This window comes from Triticum urartu, chromosome 3A, assembly GCF_056163025.1.
Source record: "Triticum urartu cultivar PI428250 chromosome 3A, HENAU_Tu73, whole genome shotgun sequence".
In the NCBI taxonomy this organism is placed as follows: Eukaryota; Viridiplantae; Streptophyta; class Magnoliopsida; order Poales; family Poaceae; genus Triticum; species Triticum urartu.
In genome coordinates, this window is record NC_141875.1 from 111,882,348 (window position 1) to 111,899,085 (window position 16,738).

Sequence of the window (16,738 nt, forward strand, 5' to 3'; positions counted from 1 at the left end):
AGAGCCTGGTTCTGCTCCCATCCCCTATGATCCATCTGTAGCCAAATTTCACAGCATGCATAATAGATTTTAATCCTTTCCAGAATCTAGAGGTCTTAGGGTTGGAGGAAGGGACAAAAATATTAGGTTTATTTCCTAGGTATTTATGGGCAATAAGAAGCTTCCAGGGTTTCAGGTCTTCCTCATAGAATCTTTTAATCCAAGACCCTAGAAGACAGATGTTAATTTCTTGGAGGTTAGGTATGCCTAGGCCTCCAAAATCTTTTTCATAGAGACTAGGGACCAATTTGCAAGGTGTAGCTTCCTATTTCCCTCAAAATCATTCCACAAGCAATAAGACATCTGAGAATTGATGAGGTTCACTGCCCATTTAGGGAACTTGAAGAAGGAGAGGAGATACACTAGAATGCTACCCAAACAAGCTTGTATGAGGATCAATCTACCTCTGTAAGAGAGAAGTTTGCCCCTCCACCCAGCAATCCTTTTAATGATTTTATCCAGAAGGGGTTGGATATCCTCTCTCCTCAGTTTATCATAATGGAGAGGGATACCTAGGTACTTAATGGGAAGTTACCTTTATTACAAACTAGAACAGAGAGGAAGTCAGCTAACTCCCGATCATCCATGTTGATAGGGATGAGTTCACTTTTAGAGTAGTTGATTCTCATGCCTGAGACTTGTTCAAACCAGGTTAGAACAGTTTTCAGATTGCTAGCATGTGTGGAGTCATTGTCTAATAAAAGGATGGTATCATCTGTATATTGAAGGCAGATGATGCCACCAGGGCAGACCTCAGGACAGAGCCCTGCAATCAGACTATGATCAGCAGCTTTGCTCAGCATTTTAGTAAGAACGTCCACTACTAAATTAAACAAAAGTGGGGAGATGGGGTCACCTTGCCTAAGGCCTTTACCAGTAAGGAAAAAAATCACTTTCATAGTTATTTAACTTGACCCAACTCTCCTCTATGAAAGGCTTGGAAAAGATCTAAGAGATCATTTTTCACCAAGTCCCAAAAATGCTGGTAAAACAAGAAGGGAATCCCATCAGGACCAGGAGCCCCATCAGGATAAGAGCTAAAAATGGCTTCCTTCACCTCTGTCTCTGAAAAAGGGGCTTCTAGCAGCTCATTTTTAGCAGGAGAGACTTTTTCAGAAGCAGAGAAAAAATGTTTTGTAGAGAGAACCCAGAAGGGTTTTCTTTCTTAAACAGGTCTTTGTAGAAGTCACTAGCCACTTTCAGCATCTCATCTACCTCAGTAACAGGGCCATTAGGTCCATCAAGGGAGTGAATGAGGGTTTTTCTCCTCCTCTAGTTAGCTACTGCATGGAAGTAAGCAGTATTTCTATCACCCTCCTAGAATTTTGTTTGGCTTTGATTTCTTCTTGAATCCAAATTTTCTTGAGCTCTCCATGGACAAAGTTTAATCTATTAGTCTTAGCCTCAGAGAGGTCAGTGGTTTCTGCCTTAATATCTAGAGAATCAAACTCAAGGAGGAGAAGCCTTTTGTATCTTCTAAGATTAGCTTCCTCATTGGAGTTCCACCCTTTGGTAGTTCTTCTAAATCTCCTGATTTTGATCTGCCAATTTTCTAGGGGGCAGCTGCTCCCAGTAGGCTCATTCCAGATTTTCCTAACTAGCTCAGTAAAATCTTCTCTAAGCAACCACCACTTTTCAAATTTAAAACTATTGCTCTTTGGAGTTTGGTTAAGACCAGAGTCCCAGAGCAAAGGAGTGTGGTCACTACCACATCTGGGCAGAGCTCTACAACTAGAAAGGGAAAAAACTATCTAATTCTGTGTCACAGAAAATTCTGTCAATGGTGGACATAATCCTGGAGCAACACTTCCAACATATCTAGCAAAACTGTGGGTTTTCATTCTGACAGGGCAAAACTCTTGGGCTTGACACATTTATCCAAATGATGCCTTGGTTCCCCACAGTTGTAGAAGATCACCTCAGAGTATGCCATAAGGCCCGAAGTAGGGGCAGGAGCAGTTTTCTGGATGTTGTAGGATCTAGAAGTAGATGTGTCTAGAGGGGGGTGATTAGACACTTAATGCTAAAGTTGCAATTTTTAAGCTTTTTCGGTTTAAGTGGAGTTTAGGCACAATTTCAACACACACAATACATATCAAGAAAGCATGCAAAGAGTATATGAGTAGCGGAATGTAAAACATGCAACTTGCAAGAATGTAAAGGGAAGGGTTTGGAGAAATCAAACGCAATTGGAGACACGGATGTTTTTCCCGTGGTTCGGATAGGTGGTGCTATCCTACATCCACGTTGATGGAGACTTCAACCCACAAAGGGTAACGGTTGCGAGAGTCCACGGAGGGCTCCACCCACAAAGGGTAACGGTTGCGCGAGTCCACACAGGGCTCCACCCACGAAGGGTCCACGAAGAAGCAACCACCCACAAAGGGTCCACGAAGAAGCAACCTTGTCTATCCCACCATGGCCATCGCCCACACAGGACTTGCCTCACTAGCGGTAGATCTTCACGAAGTAGGCGATCTCCTTGCCCTTACAAACTCCTTGGTTCAACTCCACAATCTTGTCGGAGGCTCCCAAGTGACACCTAGCCAATCTAGGAGACACCACTCTCCAAGAAGTAACAAATGGTGTGTAGGTAATGAACTCCTTGCTCTTGTGCTCAAATGATAGTCTCCCCAACACTCAACTCTCTCTCATAGGATTTGGATTTTGTGGAAAGAAGATTTGAGTGGAAAGCAACTTGGAGAGGCTAGAGATCAAGATTCATATGGTAGGAATGGAATATCTTGGTCTCAACACATGAGTAGGTGGTTCTCTCTCAGAACATATGAGTTGGAATGGTGTATGTGTTCTGATGGCTCTCTCTTCGAATGAAGAGGAGGTGGAGGGGTATATATAGCCTCCACACAAAATCCAACCATTACACACAGTTTTCCAATCTCGGTGGGACCGAATCAACAAACTCGGTCGGACCGAAAATGTAAACCTAGTGACCGTTAGAGATTTTCGGTGGGACTGACATGCAACTCGGTAGGACCGATATGGTTAGGGTTTGGGCATAACGTAATCTCGGTGAGACCGATTACACAAACTCGGTGAGACCGAATTTGGTAATTAGCTAACCAGAGAGTTGGTCAGGCAAACTCGGTGGGACCGATTTGCTCTTTCGGTGAGACCGAAAAGTTACAAAGGGGAAGCACTGAATTTACATTGCAATCTCGGTGGGACCGATTCGCTCTTTTGGTGAGACCAAAAAGTTACGAAAGGGAAACAGAGAGTTTGCAATCCCATCTCGGTGAGACCGAGATCCCTATCGGTAGAACCGAATTTCTAGGGTTTGGCAGTGGCTAATGACAAGTGAAACTCGATGGCGCCGGATAGGAAGAATCGGTAGGACCGAGTTTGGCTTAGGGTTTAGGTCATATGTGGATATGGGAAAGTAGTTGATGGTTTTGGAGCATATCACTAAGCACATGAAGCAAGAGGCTCATTAAGCAACACCTCATCCCTCCTTGATAGTATTGGCTTTTCCTAAAGACTCAATGTGATCTTGGATCACTAAAATGTAAAATGAGGAGTCTTGAGCTTGAAGCTTTAGCCAATCCTTTGTCCTTAGCATCTTGAAGGAGTTCCCACAACCTTTAGTCCATGCCACTCCATTGTTGAAATTATCTGAAACATGCTAGATCGAAATGTTAGTCCAACAAGAGATATGTTGTCATCAATTATCAAAACCACCTAGGGAGCACTTGTGCTTTCAATCTCCCCCTTTTTGGTAACTGATGGCAACATACATCCAAGCTTTAGATAAAGATATAAAGAACAGCAAGTAAAGCTTTGGAAGGACATGTAACAAGCATAGGCTCCCACTACATGTATGCACTCATGTAGATATGAAATATAGAGGCATGTGAGAGCATAACCATTACAGAGTAGGCAATGTGTTACATGCGTCTTGGCCATATGCATCAGAGCAAAAGATTATCAAGGAAAATACCTTCATGCTCATGAGTCCTTCTTGCAAACAGTATGTACATAAGCAAGAACTCCTCATACTCATGATTTTGATGCATATACTTACCTTGTGGTCTTGAGTTGGCTTAGGATGGAATGAACCTGCACAAACAAGGTTAGATAACACAGGTACATCCACTAGCCAGAGCAAACAAAAGAAACCACAAGAATACCAAGACTAGGATGACATGTAGAGAGTGAGTACAAGGTACCACATTGAATTCAACATGTCCCCAAGAATAAAGATATGCAATGAATTTGACTGATTTCTTTCCCTTAGGTGTCTTGCTCCCCCTGAATCTTACATGGGATATTGGGAGAAGATAGGGAACAGAAAATCAGAGCTGAAAGATACAAATGGAACTTAATTCAAATGAGTACATATGAACATGTCTTTCCCCCAAAAGGACATGTGGTATCTCTCCTCTTGAACATCAAGCATCTGGGATCCTTGAGACTTTCTCTCCCCCTTGAGCTTTGATGTGATCTCTTTCTCCCCCTTTGACATCAATTTCCAAGAAGGTTTTTCCTAGAATCCGTCGACTAGGTTTGGTCCTTGAGATTCAGCACAAAGCAGAGGATAAAATTGTGATGCTTGTAGAGGACAAGATTCATTGAGTGGAGCTGGATTAGAAGAAATGTAGAACAAGTGGCAATCTTGTTTTTCTGATTGCAAAGTCGGTGGCACCGAGTGGCACATTTCAGTGGTACCGAAAAGATTCGGTTGGACCGAAAATTGCAAGTCGGTGAAACCGGGTTTACACAGAGAAAAACACTTGTCACCTCAGCTCACTAGACATGTAGGATCTCACAAAGATTTGCAATGAATTTCCTGAAGGATTTGCAAGGAATTAAGTGCAGAAAATGCAGATCAAAAACAAAGAGAAAAGAGAAGAAACTGAAAGATCTAGATGAAGTTTTTTTTGTTTTTGAAAAAGGAGAGAGAAAATAAACATGCATGAGACAAATGCAATAACACAAAGAAAGAACACAAGAGAGCTTCATCTAGAATTGGGCGGTGACATAGTCACCTATCTTAGAGTATATTGACTTAGGAGTCAAGTGGGAACACTTGATCATAGGTCATACTCATCGTTTAAGCTCAAAATGGGGTTACCATCTTTCGTTTAAGCATCTTGATGTATTCATATCTTGTTGAGTTGCTTTGACTCATGTCTTGGAGTAAAGCTTCTCTAAGATGGAATAACATACCTTGGGTGGTGGTGCGGTTCTTGCTCATGTAGTTGAACTTGTGTGGGTGCTCAAGGTTGATGTAGCTCATCAAGAGTTGGGAGCACCACTTGGAGTTTGAGTTCATCTACCTACATGGGTTAGTTCTTGCAAGGAAGAGCACTTGTGTATCTAAAAATGACAATCATGAGGCTTAATATAGAATTTGTCAAAGGATATGTTTGAATGGTTTTGTGCTTCCTTGTCTTCAACCACTATTGTGTAGAGTCTTGGTCTTGTAGAGACTGCTCAAGATGTGAGTGAGTCGCAATCTCATGGAATTAGATTCAACCAAGCACCTACATGGGTTAGACAACATGCAAGGTGCAAATATATCCAAGACATAAGATAGTTATCATAAGAGATATATCATGGATTAGTCATAAGCTCATGTCTTGCATGTATCCAATGGATTTTCTACTCCAAGTTCGAAGCATCAATGATGTTCAATTCTCCTCTCAGCCTGCAAAACACTTTCTCATCAAGTGGTTTAGTGAATATATCCGCTAATTTCTTATCGGTGCGAACATGCTTAAGATTGATGTCACCCTTAGCAACATGATCTCGAATGAAATGATGACGAACTTCAATATGCTTAGTTCGAGAATGTTGTACAGGATTATGACCAATTTTGATAGCACTTTCATTGTCACAAAGCAGTGGAACATGTTTCACATAAATCCCATAATCTTTAAGAGTTTGGGTCATCCAAAGTAATTGAGCACAACATGAACCAGCGGCAATGTATTCCGCATCAGCGGTGGATAAGGATACCGAGTTTTGTTTCTTGGAAGACCAAGACACAAGAGATCTACCAAGAAATTGACAAGTACCCAAAGTAGACTTTCTATCAACCTTGTCTCCGGCATAATCCGAGCCAGAATAGCCAACAAGATCAAAAGAAGACCTCTTAGGATACCAAATGCCAAAATTTGGTGTATGCACTAAATATCTCACTATCCTTTTCACAGCCTTAAGATGACAATCTTTAGGAGCAGCTTGATATCATGCACACATGCACACACTTAGCATAATATCGGGACGTGAAGCACATAGGTATAACAATGAACCAATCATAGAGTGATAAACCTTTTGATCAACCAGTTCACCATCTTTGGTTAAATCATTATGTCCACTAGTAGGCATGGGTGTAGACATACCTTTGCATTCTTGCATATTGAACTTCTTGAATAAGTCCTTGGTGTACTTTGTTTGAGAGACAAATGTACCTTCCTTAGTTTTCTTGATTTGCAACCCGAGAAAGAATTTGAGTTCACTCATCATAGACATCTCAAACTTTTCTGACATCATCTTTCCAAACTTTTCACTAAAGAGAGGGTTAGTTGAACCAAATATGATATCATCAACATAAATTTGGCATACAAATAGTTCTCCATTAACCCTTTTAGTAAAAAGAGTAGAATCAATTTTACCAATTTCAAAACCACTTGTAGTAAGGAACTTGGTCAAGCATTTATACCATGCTATAGGAGCTTGTTTAAGACCATAAAGAGCTTTGTGAAGTTTGTAAACATGATTTGGTTTCTTAGGGTTGATAAATCCGGGAGGTTGTTTGACATAAACTTCCTCCTCTATTTCACCATTTAGAAAAGCACTTTTAATGTCCATTTGGTACAAGGTGATATTATGGTGATTAGCATAGGCAAGTAAGATGCGAATGGACTCAAGTCTAGCAACGGGAGCATACATCTCACCATAGTCCATACCTTCAACTTGTGTGTACCCTTGGGTGACGAGACGTGCTTTGTTGCGAACCACTTGTCCATCTTCATCTTGCTTGTTGTGAAACACCCATTTGGTACCAATGATGTTGTGGTTGTTGTCGGGCTTCTCGACCAATGTCCAAACTTGGTTTCTCTCAAAATTATGTAGCTCTTCATGCATAGCGTTTATCCAATCCGGATCTTCCAATGCTTCTTCAACCTTCATAGGTTCAATGCTAGAGATGAATGAATAGTTTTCACAAAAGTTAGCTAAACGAGTTTTTGAGCGAGTGATTCTCCCGGTTTGTATATCATTGAGGATTTGCTCGACGGGATGATCTTTGGCAATTCTTGCTCGAACTCGTGAGAGCTTTTGCTTGGGTCTTCATTGAACATCTTCTTCATCTTGTTCTTCTTCTTGGCCTTCTTCATTGTTGACGTCGTCGTTCTCTTGTCGTGGTGGAGAAGGAGGTTGTTGATGTTCGTCTTGACGTATTTCCTCGTTTTCTTCATCTTGGTGTGTCCCACTTGTGGATGCTTCCGTGTCGATTCTTGGTTCACCTTGTCGTGAAGTAGAAGCTTCCACTTGGACGGATGAAGTACTCTCCTTCACCTCCGTTGGATGAATTTTGCCAATGGACAAGTCTTGAATTGCTTCTGAAGGGTCTTTGTCTCCTACATCAATTGGCAATTGCTCTACTTGCGAGCCATTAGATTCATCAAACTTCACATCTACCGTCTCTTCAACCTTTCGGGTGAAATTGTTGTAGACACGGTAAGTGTGAGAGTTTGAGCCATAACCAAGTAGAAAACCTTCATGAGATTTAGGAGCAAACTTTGAATGACGATGCTTATCAAGAATGTAGCACTTTGAGCCGAATACTCGAAAGTATCCAACTTGGGGTTTGTTACCGGTGAGAAGCTCGTATGCCGTCTTGCCGAGTAGCTTGTGAAGATATAAGCGATTTGTTGCGTGACAAGCTGTCTCAACCGCTTCTGCCCAAAAGTGCTTTGGCGTCTTGTATTCATCAAGCATCGTTCTTGCCATTTCGATGAGCATCCGGTTCTTCCTCTCAACAACTCCATTTTGTTGAGGTGTGTACTTAGCCGAGAACTCGTGTGAAATCCCTTGTTCGTCAAGAAAGGTGTCCACATTTGCGTTCTTGAACTCCGTTCCATTGTCACTCCGAACCTTCTTGATCTTCACATCAAACTGATTTTGGGCCTTCCTAGCGAAGTTTCTGAAGATCTTCTGGACCTGCGACTTGTCATTAAGAAAGAACACCCACGTAAATCTTGAAAAATCATCAACTATAACTAGACCAAAAGAATTTCCACCGAGACTCTTGTAGGCGTTGGGACCAAAAAGATCCATGTGAAGTAGCTCGAGTGGCCTCCTTGTGGTCATGATGTTCTTCACGGGATGTCTTCCTCCAACCTGTTTACCTCCTTGACAAGCACTGCAAAGTCTATCCTTATCAAATATGACATCGTTGACTCCAAGGATATGATTTCCTTTAATAAGCTTGTCAAGGTTTCTCATGCCAACGTGACCTAGTCGTCTATGCCACAACCAACCTTTTGAGGATTTAGCAACAAAGCAAGTTTTAGGTTGTGCCTTTTTAGAGAAATCGACAATGTAAAGATCACCTCTACGCATACCCGTAAAGACCATTTTATGATTGTCTCGGCGAAATACTTGGCAATCTACCTCAGTAAATAGGACATTCAAACCGAAATCAGCAAGTCTAGATATTGAGAGTAAGTTGTAGCCAAGAGATTCAACGAGCATGACATTTTGAATGGAACTATCATGTGAGATGGCCACCTTACCAAGGCCAACCACTTTACCCTTTGAATTATCACCAAAGGTGACATATTTTCGAGGGCCGTCATTTTCAGCAAGCTCACGAAACATCTCTTCATCTCCGGTCATATGATCAGTACATCCACTATCAAGAACCCATTCCTTTCCTCCTGATTCATATCCCCAAAGATTTTCCATAAGACCAAAATGTCTCATTGCATCATCAAGATCGAAGTCACTATCATCATCCTCATAATATTCATGTTCATCATGATCTTGTGACTCATCATTTCCTAGAGAGGGTAATTCATTAGATAAATGATCATCAAAGTGGTCACTTTTATGAATTCTTATAGCTTTGAATATGATATCATTAATGATTCCAACATCTCCTTTAGCATGCTTAAGATTGGTAAGTTCAAATAGACAATTACCAAAACTGGGATCACTAGAGTTCATCTTACTCAAGGCAATAGATTTATGGAGAATTTCATCCAAAGTTTTCAAGGAATGGTCGGGAAATCGTTCCTCAAGAAATTTCCATATAGTATAGGCACAATTTTGAGTAGGCAAACTAGCAATCAAATTTTTGGGTAATCCTCTAATGATGAGCTCAATAGTTCTAAGATTGCGAATCATGTCAATATCTTCATCTAGGGTAGGATGCAAAGGATCAATATGAGATGCACAAGGGCTAGCAATATACTTGTTCAAATGATATAGATTGAAGATTACAAGCATCTCATTTTTCCACTCATGAAAATACTCTCCATCAAGAATAGGCACTCTATGTCTAAGACTCCCTAATGTAGACACATCCATCTTCCTCCAATGGTTATTAAACCAAGGCAATGGAGACCAAAGCTCTGATACCACTTGTAGTATCTAGAAGTAGATGTGTCTAGAGGGGGTGATTAGACACTTAATGCTAAAGTTGCAATTTTTAAGCTTTTTTGGTTTAAGTGGAGTTTAGGCACAATTTCAACACACACAATACATATCAAGCAAGCATGCAAAGAGTATATGAGCAGCGGAATGTAAAACATGCAACATGCAAGAATGTAAAGGGAAGGGTTTGGAGAAATCAAACGCAATTGGAGACATGGATGTTTTTCCCGTGGTTCGGATAGGTGGTGCTATCCTACATCCACGTTGATGGAGACTTCAACCCACAAAGGGTAACGGTTGCGAGAGTCCACGGAGGGCTCCACCCACAAAGGGTAACGGTTGCGGGAGTCCACACAGGGCTCCACCCACGAAGGGTCCACGAAGAAGCAACCACCCACAAAGGGTCCACGAAGAAGCAACCTTGTCTATCCCACCATGGCCATCGCCCACACAGGACTTGCCTCACTAGCGGTAGATCTTCACGAAGTAGGCGATCTCCTTGCCCTTACAAACTCCTTGGTTCAACTCCACAATCTTGTCGGAGGCTCCCAAGTGACACCTAGCCAATCTAGGAGACACCACTCTCCAAGAAGTAACAAATGGTGTGTAGGTAATGAACTCCTTGCTCTTGTGCTTCAAATGATAGTCTCCCCAACAATCAACTCTCTCTCATAGGATTTGGATTTTGTGGAAAGAAGATTTGAGTGGAAAGCAACTTGGAGAGGCTAGAGATCAAGATTCATATGGTAGGAATGGAATATCTTGGTCTCAACACATGAGTAGGTGATTCTCTCTCAGAACATATGAGTTGGAATGGTGTATGTGTTCTGATGGCTCTCTCTTCGAATGAAGAGGAGGTGGAGGGGTATATATAGCCTCCACACAAAATCCAACCGTTACACACAGTTTTCCAATCTTGGTGGGACCGAATCAACAAACTCGGTCGGACCGAAAATGTAAACCTAGTGACCGTTAGAGATTTTCGGTGGGACTGACATGCAACTCGGTAGGACCGATATGGTTAGGGTTTGGGCATAACGTAATCTCGGTGAGACCGATTACACAAACTCGGTGAGACCGAATTTGGTAATTAGCTAACCAGAGAGTTGGTCAGGCAAACTCGGTGGGACCGATTTGCTCTTTCGGTGAGACCGAAAAGTTACAAAGGGGAAACACTGAATTTACATTGCAATCTCGGTGGGACCGATTCGCTCTTTCGGTGAGACCGAAAAGTTACGAAAGGGAAATAGAGAGTTTGCAATCCCATCTCGGTGAGACCGAGATCCCTATCGGTAGAACCGAATTGCTAGGGTTTGGCAGTGGCTAATGACAAGTGAAACTTGGTGGTGCCGAATAGGAAGAATCGGTAGGACCGAGTTTGGCTTAGGGTTTAGGTCATATGTGGATATGGGAAAGTAGTTGATGGTTTTGGAGCATATCACTAAGCACATGAAGCAAGAGGCTCATTAAGCAACACCTCATCCCTCCTTGATAGTATTGGCTTTTCCTAAAGACTCAATGTGATCTTGGATCACTAAAATGTAAAATGAGGAGTCTTGAGCTTGAAGCTTTAGCCAATCCTTTGTCCTTAGCATCTTGAAGGAGTTCCCACAACCTTTAGTCCATGCCACTCCATTGTTGAACTTATCTGAAACATGCTAGATCGAAATGTTAGTCCAACAAGAGATATGTTGTCATCAATTATCAAAACCACCTAGGGAGCACTTGTGCTTTCAGATGTCCTATCTCTTCTTTTGCTGATTCTTGCCTTGAGATTTCCCGCTGATCTGAGAGCCAGAACCACAAGCAGATTGATCTTGGGCAATTACAGGAGCCTGCCCAGATTGTGCCCCCATTTGGGGCGGAGGTGGGCCGTACGACTGCCCAACCGGCGCTCCCCCCCATTGTGATAGGGGAATTCATCGGAGTTCCTGGTTCCTTCTCATCCTCCAGCCAGATGTTGTCTCTCAGGAAGCAGAAATAACCACCAGACAGCTCAATTGAAGCAGATTGCAAGCCTAATTTCAATCTTCTACAGGTTTGGGGGAGAGGTAAGGTAGGGGATCCACCTACTCCGGCTCAGGTGGCGTGCTGGTGGGCAGGAGTCCAGTCAAGCATTCCCATCTCGCAGCACGGCGTGGATCTCCTGAATTCACTTCTCCTTTAGCCCATCGAACGAACGCAATGGGCGGCTCACTGGGGTGGGGCATCCTGTGCTTCTCCGAGAAATCTCCTTCAAAGTAGATCGACAGGGCTAGATTTAGCAGCTCCCAATCCACATGATCCTTGCACATCCAAGCATACCTGCACGAGTGAGAGAACGGATTCGGTCCCTCCTTGGCTTCCTCCCTCGCAGCATCCTCCTCTGCTTCCCTCCATTCGCGCGTGCACTGGGTCTAGGAGAGAGTGTCTTCGTGGATCCGCATTGCCTGCTCCCTCCATCTCCTCCCTCGAGTCTCCCGCAGCACTGCCGGCGCGACGGAGTCGAGCGGCTGGAGCATCCATGGGAAGGCTTTGTAGACATGTGGGAGATGCATCTTGTACATCTGCCTGTCTTCCAGCCATTCCCTCGTGGATATGGCCGGCGACTCCATGGGGCGCGCTAGCGGACTTGCTGAGGGGGGCAGGCGCGCCCGGAGTCAGGAGGCGGGGGGTGGCGGCAAGATGTATGGCAGTGGCGAGGGTGGAGGTAGTGGCGGGGGCGGCGGCGAGGGTGGAGGTGGTGGCGGGGGCGAAAGGGATCGCGAGAGCGGTCGTCTATTTGCTAATTATGTGAACTAAACAGTCAACATAAAAACTAATTTAAATATATACAATATAGTTAGAAGGGAAACATAAGTTGGACCTGGCGTTCCTATTCTTATATAAAAATAGAACAGACCTGTGCGTTTTCTTCAAAAAAATACATAAATTGGGCTGCCAAAAATAAAACCTCGGATGGGAGGTCCACAGGCCGGTCGATACATGACGGCCCTAAGAAAATACAAATAGGCCTATGGACCTCCCATCCGAGGACGTGGGCTGCGCATGTTAAAAATGAAAGCCTAGACGGGGCATCCCAAAACCTCGTCCAACACTTGCCAAAACTTCGTCCCTTGTTTTCTCTGTGTTTCGCACACTCGACATTGTGTGGGCATTTTGACTGTGCATCATATGAAGATGTGTTATGCATGAATGTTGACCAGCATGATTTTAACTGGCTGGTATTTCCATTTTCGACCATGAATAAAACATCCAACATGATGTTAACCCTGTTTGAAAAGGCCGTGTTAATATAAATGCTCTGCCTCTGAAAGTTGCAGTTTCTTATCTGAAACTGAACTTGCAGTTTCTTATCTGAAACTGAAACTTGCAGTTTCTTCTCTGAGAATCACATTGTCTGCACTTTCATACTCCTATGAAACTACATTTTTTAAGTGCTAAAAATAGATATCTAGAATTCATAAAATAAATCATATGCTCAATACTGCAAATCTGAAATTCAAAAGACATTCATATCTAAAAGTATTCTCAAAATACACAACACAAAACACAATTCACAACCTGCAAATACTGAGAACCCTAAGCTCCTCCTGACAATTCACAACCTGCCCGACTATTGGGCTGGGGGGCAGACCCCTCCTATTCCTCGGCGGCAGACAGCCGCCCTGTGAGACGATGTGAACGGTGAGGGAGACGATGGCAGAGAAGCGTCATCAGGCCAACTGCTTTTCTCCTCATGCAATTGGGTTCGGTCGACGAAGACTCCACCGGCTTGCTCTGGCGGGACACCCTCACAAACGGCACCCTGTAGATGCCCGATCCTTCAATCTCTGGTGGATGCTCCATATGGGATCGATACTCCCACCACCGCTCCCTCACAATCTGATTCGGTGAATCTGTTTGCTCCATGGACCAGAGGAGAAGCTCTATGTACTCCGGCACGACTCCCTCCGGGAGTATCGCCGCCTTTTCGCTCTGTTGCAGATATTTGGCCATGGATGTCGCCGTCGCCGCTAGTTGGTCCTTGTTGTCAAACCAAGACTGTCTCTCCAACATCCTAGCTAGCTTCACAGGGTCGCCGTCTGCGATCCTCACGTATCGGTTGTACTCCTCCATCGATCTACTTCTCCACGGCACCTTCACTCGCCGACGGTGGTTTTTGAATGGAAGAGGAGAGGAGTAGCGCTGTTTTTGGATTAGAACAGGAGAGGAGCGACGTTGGTTTTGGACTGGAACAGGAGAGGATGGGCGGTGGTTTTGAAATGGAAGAGGAGAGGAGCGGCGCTGCATTTAGATTGGAACAGGAGAGGAGCAGCGGTGGTTTAAGAGGAGAAGAGCGGAAGAGCGGCGCTGGTCTTGGAAGTATTTTTTTGTTGTTTCGCATATTTTGGGTCAAAGTTTGACCATGTACTGTATTTGACAAGCAAAATATGAATGCATGTCACCAAATTGATTTTGATTTTGATCCAGTCAGAGCGCGCCGGCCCTCTCGTCCAATCCTAAATCGCTGCCGCACGCTCCTCTCCCTCTTCTCCATTGCAAAACCACCTCCTCTCCTCTCCATCATCTCCATTCCAAAACCACCGTCTCGCCTCTCCCTCTTCTCTATTGCAAGACCACCGTATCTCCTCCGTTTTCTAGACGCTTTGCTCCATGGCGCGGGCGCAATCCATGGATACAAAATTAGTATATTGTATAATATTTAAAAGTCGAGGGAGGGGCTTTTCCTGCGCGGTAGGTGGTGGGGCAGTTCCGCCTAGTCGGTTCGACAGAGACGCGAGAAGACGAGGGAGTAGGCTGCTGCAAACGTAGGGCTGTGTGATTTGACAGTGAGTTACTGCTGGACAGGTGGGGCCCCGTGATTTGACTTGCCATTATCATTTTAACTGCGGCGCTACGACCGGCGTGAGTCTCCCAGATTCCTGACCACCTCCATACAGGTGCCTCTCCCAATGCTCCACCATGTAGTAGAGGTTGGCTCTTGCATGAGAGGCCACTTCTCCACTTTTTCCTTGCCTCTCTTTCCTCCACATATTCAAAAATGCCATGTAAAGCGCACTATTGTACTTACTTTTACTTGCTCCTACAGGTGCTTAAGCTTGCCACATAAGCATAAAGTCTGATGTGGCAAGTTAATCAAGAAGAGAGAGACTAGTTTGGTGACCCAAGGAAGAAACGGTGCTAAGCGCGTGTACCTAGGTGAAAAGACAATTTCGAGTCTATAGCTAATTAAATGAAGCAAACTTAGCAACACCATTTCATTGGAAGAGGTCACTCCTTGGCAAATGCAATAAATACACGCGCTTAGCACCGTTTCTTCCTTGAGTACGAAGAAAGAGATAGAGAGGAGTAAAAAAATACACTTATAGCCAACCTTGTTGTAGTATGAGTGACTAAGTGATGACTATGTATGACATGCCAACATCAGATAGCCTAACGCACCGTGTTAAATCTCCAAGGGCGCGACCATGATACAGGCTACTAGCAGCCCTTGGATCTGAGATCAAACGGTCGCATGCTAAGTTGCTGAAAATTTGCAGAATAACCCTCCAGGATAGGATATTCACCCATAGGTCTAGAATCACGCCATGCAACCATTCGATCTCAGATCCAAGGGCTCTTGGAAGCCTGTATCATGGGAGAATGGAAAGCCACTACCCTGCCGTTCGCACGCTGGCAGTTCGCTCCTACTCGTCCCCGCACGTCCTTCAATACTATGGCGGTTCGCTCTTAGTCGTCCCGTCCATTCATATTACTGCAGTTCCGCTAATCCTAATCCTCCCCCAAATCCATGGCGTCCCAAATCTCCATGATCGGCGATGAGTACAAGGTTAGAACCATCACCGGCGATGAGTTTGACGTCATCTACACCCGTTCTTCCGCGACGGTGAAAGGATGCCTTTCTTGCTTCAGACGCATGTTCTAAAACTCAGATGATGAGTGGGTCGCTGGGCTAGATGTTGAGTACACCACAGTCCTGGGACGAGAGAAGGATCTAAAGGACAAAGAGAGGAAGAAGCCCGCCGTGATCCAGGTTTACGTACATAACGTTTGCTTGGTCTACCACATATGCCATGCCGACGTTGAGTGCCAGGATTTTAAGAACTTCCTCAAGGAAAAAACAGTGAAATTCGTTACTACAGACTTTGGTAACGACAAAGAAGTCCTGCATCGGATAGGCCTCGTTGTAGGCAACACCTTGGACCTCCAGAAGAATCGGCTGGTGTGCTCTTGTCAGCCTTCAATGCTGACCCTGGCAGGAGCCATGGTTCATCCTTCGTATGGTAAACTGGAGAACCTCATTACACGTTTCATCGTCATGCATGGCAGCGGAATGTACTAGATATATACCACATCCACTACGCTGCAATGGATGGCTACCTTTGCTTCAATATCTACAAGGGTTGGATGAAGAGCAACAACCAAGTGTGCGGTTCAAGCAAAGAAGTATCGGCCAAGAGGAACAGGGACAAGGACGAAGTCGAGGACGTGGACGAGGACTCCGAGTAAGGTGGCAGTGTCGTTGCTCATGGTGGTTGTAATGCAGTGTCTACCAGAATAGTTGCAAAGTTTAATTTCAGGTGTGCTTAATTTAATTTGAGGGGTGTGTTGTGCTGAGCCCCCAGCAGAACTATGTTATGTTTCTTCTTGTTACTTTAACTCTTCAGTACGTACATACTAGTATTTCTTACATTTCATCTTTTAGTTGGTATAGTACTACCACTCATTTCTTCACTTTATATACGTACAATATATATGGCCAACATCATATAGCTAGCAGTTTAGTTGTCAAAGAATTTCAGGGTGCTTAGTTTTGTCAAAGAATTCCAGGATGCTTAGAGGGTGCTTGGATCCAAGGGACTTATTTTAGTCTGACTAAAAATAGTCTCTTTAAGAGGCTAAAGTTCCAAGCACCCCTGACTAAAAAGGGGCTAAAACTAGTCTTGAGACTAATTTTTTTTAGTCAGGGGTACCCCTACTAAAATGTGGATTAGTCCTCTCTCTACTCATTTAACTCCTCTCCTTTAACACAGGCGACTTCTGGATTGGAGGGTTTGGAGGATAATAAATGCTCATTAACTTGATTTTAGGCCTC